This window comes from Rhipicephalus microplus, chromosome X (genome assembly GCF_043290135.1).
Source record: "Rhipicephalus microplus isolate Deutch F79 chromosome X, USDA_Rmic, whole genome shotgun sequence".
In the NCBI taxonomy this organism is placed as follows: Eukaryota; Metazoa; Arthropoda; class Arachnida; order Ixodida; family Ixodidae; genus Rhipicephalus; species Rhipicephalus microplus.
In genome coordinates, this window is record NC_134710.1 from 390,054,278 (window position 1) to 390,060,745 (window position 6,468).

Sequence of the window (6,468 nt, forward strand, 5' to 3'; positions counted from 1 at the left end):
AGCGCAAACCTGCCAGGCACTCAACGAGCTCGAGTGCTGAAGACATTTGGTCGGTTGCAAGAACAGCAGCCATGACAGTATACTATTACGTACTAGAATTTTGCCTGAGTCAGAATCGCGGCTGCTTTTACTAGCCATGGCACTTGTTGACGCATTTGTTTTGCTGGTGTTTGTCAGGCATGTTGGTGCAAGCAGACGATACTCAGCCCTATGTGCGTCGCAGGCTTGTGTGGTCTTGTGACCAAGCCTTCTATACAACAACGTCACTGTCCAAATCAGTGCCCAGAAACTGAAGTTGCCGACATAAATGAGGTGATAATAAAATATTTAGCGAGAATACATGAATCTTGGTGCGCGTATCATGTTTCCTGCATCTCTAAAGGACGCTTGCAGCAAAGAACCCACAAGCCACAAATTCGGTGGCACCAGCCCTTTGAGTATTTGATAAACAATATTTAATAATAAATGTATTGCACATTTATTATTTATGAGCAATTCATCAGATGGCATACCTTTCATCAGTTGGGCCTTAGAATGGCATCCTCAATGAGTCTCTACTCATCCAGAATAATATTGTACTTCCGTTGTTGTGGATGGCAAACCATTTGTACACAAGCTCCATAAATTCAATGGTTGGGAGACAATCATCAAATCCTCTTGCACGAAGCTGCTGTCTGTGTTTAAGCAGAAACCTCCGGACTGATGTGACCTGGAATAAAATTGTGTTCTTGTTTATTTTGACTACATTTACCATAGTCTAATTGTAGAGGTAAGTAATATCTTATTTGTATAAATAATTCACAAAAATAAGAGATTCTATGCGCTTTACCTCAGGAGAAAAGATGGCTACAGCCTTGGCAACGGACATGTTTTCAAAATTACTGCGCCACAGGTGCTTTTTTGTCAGGCTTCTTACAAGCTTGAATGCACCACCTATTTTTGCTTGCATGTCATGTAGCTTCCTGTGACAGAATGCAAGTTATACAATATATTTCTCAGTCAATGAAAATCTGCATTACCTCAATCACCTCAAATAATCTTGCACGATCAGCCCTTCATTATTTCAGAAAATTCTTGTCTCCAGGAACTGATTTTTGATGTTCTTGATTACGTGGCAATAATCAAACGTGAGGAATAGGGACCTGTCTGGATCTCAAGGGTGACTGAAACAATAAAAAATAATTGAATGCTGTTAGTACAGTTTATGAAAACGTTACAATTTATTTTCATTCAGTATAGTTTATGCTCATGAAAGAATATTTACACAGCATAAAAGGCTTTGCAACCTTCAGTAAAATTTTGGTTTAGCAATTACTCACGCGAAAACAGGGCGTATTTTCCCGCCAGACAAGTTCACAAAAAACTTGCAGTTGGTGCTGTGGTCATCAGCAACTAACCTGAGCACCTGAGAGCCAGCTTCCTTTATTGATCTCATTACTTTCACAGAAAGAAGCTCAAGCTGCTCTCCTGTCAAACCTTTTGTGAAGTGATATCCTACGGGGAGCCTGCGATTGTAAAAGCACACAGGGTTTGGTGAAGGAAGACATTATTCCCTCAAGAGATCAAAAAAACTGTTTGCACAGGTCCATGTGACATGCACAGAGGTTTGTTGAATATATCATACATGTAGTGGGAGGACAGTTATACATAGACAAAACAGAGCAGGTGAGTAGCCAGTTCCTCCTCCAAGCCATAATCTACTTCCGCACCCCCAAGGTCAACCGATCCATGCACGGCATCGAATTGTTTTTGGTATACTGCAGTTTGCTTCAAGGACATCTCATCCATTAATAAGGACGTACAGCGCACCTGAAAGAATTGTATAGAGAGGGATTCAATATTTTGTTTTTCTGATTAGAAAAAAAGCTCCAACAACATTTACCTCCTTTGAACGAAGTTTGGCTTCTGAATGAAGGTGCTGCTTTATTGATGACGACACCACTTCTCCAGTGCATGCGCCTATGTATCGCTTGAGGGTAGAGTGACTTGGCAGCGACAGCACTGCAATCTCTCTAAGAAGGCGGTAACCAGCTGGCGACTTGGCGTGCCACAGAACACATTTTCTTATGGTCTCTTAACGCCACCGGCCTTTTTTTTTTTTACTCAGGAAAGCGAGTTGCTCTTCAAGGAAGAGGGCTTTTTGATTTTTCTCTTCGAGCTTTTCTTGCAAGTATGACATATGCATGCAATGGAATGCATTGAAAAGAATATTCAAGTAAAAATTAATTCTCACCTGGAGGACTGCGACATTTGTTTTTTTAATCAAAGCTTCTGCCTTCTTTTCCCTTTGTCTATGAGTGGTAATCTCTTCTTTCAACTTCTCCTGTTTCTTTTGGAGCCTTTGACACCTCCTTGCAAGGTTTTTCATTTTTTTTTAAGGAGCTTTGTCATACGGGATAAAGTTAGCCTCGTCTGAATATTGCCTGGTAGCCTTTGGAATACTTGAGAAGTTTTGCGTACACTAGCTCAACTCGGGCGTCTCACAATCTTTAGCCAACCAAACAGCAGACTTAGGCGGTGATTGAAGGGCAGGGTGTAGTTAAGCTGAAGGAATCTCCACATGTATTGTCTTTCAGTCGGCTTCTAAAGGTGACAATTGAGGCTCCATCAGCGTTTCAGAACCTTGGTTTGTCATATTAGACTCATCTCCAACAATGCCTGCCTGGTGACCAGCCCCTTCAGATAGCAACTCGAGCACGAAAGGCAAGCGCAGGTATCAATTCCTATGGAATGAAGAAAGATTAGGTGGGCCGCAGCTGTGAAGAGATTCACAGCGACAGGTAGCTTTTGAGTGCGGAATGTTGAAGCCAGAGTGTGCGAAAACCATTTTATCGCAGGTACGTGTGTTTTCCACACCAAAAAAGCTTACGCATGAATTTGCTGCGAATATTACGGCGTTGACAAATAATTTTTCGCGCAGGCGTGCCTAGCAAATATATTATGGGAATACACGGGAGAAATCCACCTGCCATACATGAGCGCCGGCCATTGCACCCATATATATGACAAAAACGTGAAAGCTTCCCTCATTAGTAAGTTTACAGGAAGCGCTCGACGAGTCCATTTGTGTTTATTGTGGTCAAACTGTGCGCCAAGACAGCACCCGAAGGAAGAAGTGCGTTAAACAAGCGCAGGGTTTCGATTATTCAGCACTGTTTATGTCTGACTGTTGTTTATGTGCTGCCGTGCCACGCAGCTTGATCAAGATCAGCGTTCACGTAATCTTCTGGCTTCGACTAAGAAGTGCACCTCATAGTGCACTGAAGGCTAGGAAAAAAAAAGATATCTCAACGCGCACAAAAATTAACATTCAGAACCCAGAAATTATTCAGTGGAAAGTAGTGTGGTTTGTTTATAGTAAATTTAGGTCGACCGGCTTTCCCACTGCAGTAGTAACTGCAAGTAGCATTGAATTATTACAAACATGGAGAAATAATTGTCGTCTAGAGTTTCTTTCCGACGTAGTAAATCACAGGCTATCCTTCAACACTGCAACGTACGTTTTTCCCTTGTTAGGCACACCAACTCGGCACCACTATCCTCATTCCCTAACACCAATCTTCACACTGTTGTTTCTGTTACTTCCTTATAACTGTATCATGACGAAGTTGTTTTATTTTGCGTTTTACAACCAAAATTATTTTGTAAAAACCACTTTGGAACCTTGTTTTCTGTTGTTGCTATGTATTTTTCTTACCCCGATAGGGCTTTTTGTCCACAGTATTTTATAAATAAATAAAATTGAATAAAAATAAGAGCTGCGTTTTATGCCGATCAACTGACCAAATCGGCCGAAGCAGTGATCCCGAAATGAACTTTGTGCACAAGCTGCAGTCATCCCCATCCCCTGAGATCTTTAAAATGGTGATTTTATATCTGCAGTAACGTATCATACAATGAAAACTGCTTTCTGTATCGACTGATCTGCTAGCCAAACTGACAATACCACCAAGCAGCATAAAAGCATTGCAGATCATTTTAGTGTGATAAAAAGTTTCCTTACCGTTCATGACTTTCGTAGCTTGTCATCGTCCCAGTTATGGTTAGCAAAAACAAAAAAAACTAACTTCTAAAGCACTGACATTGCACGGAGGGGTGCTTTTTTAACGAAGTGGTATAAAAATGCGTGCGTGCCACTGCTAACCCGCGTAGTGCATCGAACCTGAAGCCGTCGTATCCCACAGTTCACTGCGATTGCCCATATTACTGGTCACCTATTCTCTTGCGCAGGACATCTAATAAACGTTTTCTTCACTCTTTCCAGACGCAAGGCTATCGTCTTTCGGCGACATTTTCAGTGTAACATGCAGACACGGGGCCAATTTTTTGGGCACGACGTCAGCTAGCTGTAGTGTAGCCCAACATTTTTTCATGTTATCATGATGTGCGAGATAATTTTTAATTTGAGAGCAAGGACGGAACACGATTAGGTCGACAACTTGTTGCTCGGATCGTGGGGCATCACCCACTTGAACTCCAGGACGAAGGGTCACTGAACTGAACTTCGATCTAGATTGATTTATTCACGAGGCACCGACACTCCAAGGCACGCTGAGTTGCGTGGAACAATTTTACACTCTATGCTTGTTAAATCGCTGTTTGAAAAAAAAAAAGAGTACCAAAATATCAGTGCACAGTGCTTCGGCGTACAGCGCACCCTTACTGCCATCTCGACACCACGCCGGAATAAAGCTTTTGACCTAGGAATAAACCTGCAGCAGCGGATGGCTGCTTTATTTATAAACCTTCGCAATGGAGAGCAAGCGTATATTATTATTTAGATAAATGATGTTCAAATGTCGTGAAGGTGGCAAACATGACGTAAATAAATTATGACCTACCGTTGGCTCGGTTTATTTGAGTAGAGATATTACTGTGAAAATGACTCCAGGCAGTTGTCTAGTGATTAGTTGCGCCAATTTGAAGAGTTAACCGCTGACAATAAAATACTAGTTCACAGTGAAACGCAATTAAAAAAGGTCAACCAATAGGCCCATCATTCCGCGAAAAGGAAGAAATGCGGCCCTGTTATTCTCCAGTAGTTTGGTTTCGCCATGCAGGAGAAATCGGGCTCAATTCGAAATACCATTTCCAGTCTCAAAAGGTGTTTCATATCTTGAAGCGGCCATTAGTTTCTCAGGCGGCGCAAGTCTTGCGTTGCGGTCTAGGTTATGTTATGTCTAAGGCAGCCATGCAAATTAAACAGGAAAAACTCATTTTTAACTGTAATTTAATGGAAGGTTGTGGAAGCTTACTTGCTTTATGACCTCTTCAAATCGTTCTTCACGTAAACCTTTCTTGTAAGCGCAATGCAGAAGGAAATATTTATCTCTCCTTGTATTTGTATTTAGGAACGTATAACAGAATATTTGGTGCCGGATAAACTTAATATCCGCATAGAGCATGCTTGCGTTCCGTCACATGTACCCGGCCTTTACGTCACCAATGCCAGGATCAGCCCCTTATTCCCCGCGAAGAGCGCTAAGGGACAGCCGAGCAACCGCGGAAGAGAGTGGCTATAACGTTTCACGTAGCTTGGCCTGGCTTGAGCGAAGATTAGCCGCATGAGTGCCGCAAGCAACGTGCATTGCGTACTTTGGGTTACCGCGATTGAAAGCATAGCCTCCAATATTCGTGTTTCAAGCATGGAAGCCGTTTACGACATACTTGGTTTTAAAGTTGCTTTTTTAGTGCTCGCGATTTAAAAACCTTTGAGGATGCCACTTATTTCCGCCGTCGAATTGATATGGACTCCTCATTCATTATTCGACGAGAAGTTCATGCGGCTCATGGTCGTACTCGATCGCTCCGTGTCATTGCTGAAAGTTTAATTTGATTAAAAAAACAAAAGGCTGATAATTTATGGTCGTGGTGTGATCTTCCCAAACACTTCATCTGGTTCAATGTACGCTAATCCTAAGTCAGTTTGCATCGCTTTATTTGAACACAAATAGGCTCACCTTTCAATGTTGCCACAATTTCCTCTCTAGCGACGCTTGTGATGGGCTTCCCAGTAGGTTTCTTTTGAGGACTCACGCCCATCGAGGCATCGTTTCCTGTTCTGTTTTGTCGTACTCACCGTCACCTGTCGCTGTTTATCTCTCGCACGTACTCGCAGCCGATTGCTCTATTTGTTTCATTTTGTTGCCTCCCACCCTTTAGTGCGAGAAGCGTCCTTTATTTCTCATCTATCTGCTAGTTTCTTTTCTCGCAGCTTTTAACGTTTTTTCTGGCAGTGCTGGCAAAGCGTACTACGTTCTTTGTGCGTTTCGCTGGTCGTCTGCTTATTTTATCTGCCTGTGCCGCATCGTCTGTGGCCTCGCGTCGCGTTTCTGTGCAAAAAACTTCAACGTGCCTTCCTAGTTCCGGTCAGCTTGAAACGAGAAAGCAAGCATTGGTACTTTGGACTTCATGATAAGCTCATTTAGAAAAAAAAGAGATCAAAGTGAGGAAGACGAACAATGAAGA

General features: G+C 42.4%; 1 long non-coding RNA gene across 1 annotated transcript; it reads right to left on the minus strand.

The window, feature by feature from the left end:
• Nucleotides 1–475: 475 nt before the first annotated feature.
• Nucleotides 476–6,086, minus strand: LOC142777339 (uncharacterized). Its single transcript, XR_012888041.1, has 4 exons — nt 5,961–6,086; nt 1,020–1,163; nt 830–962; nt 476–709 (listed from the first exon to the last, which is right to left on the minus strand). It is a non-coding gene; the product is annotated as an uncharacterized LOC142777339 (long non-coding RNA).
• Nucleotides 6,087–6,468: the final 382 nt, after the last annotated feature.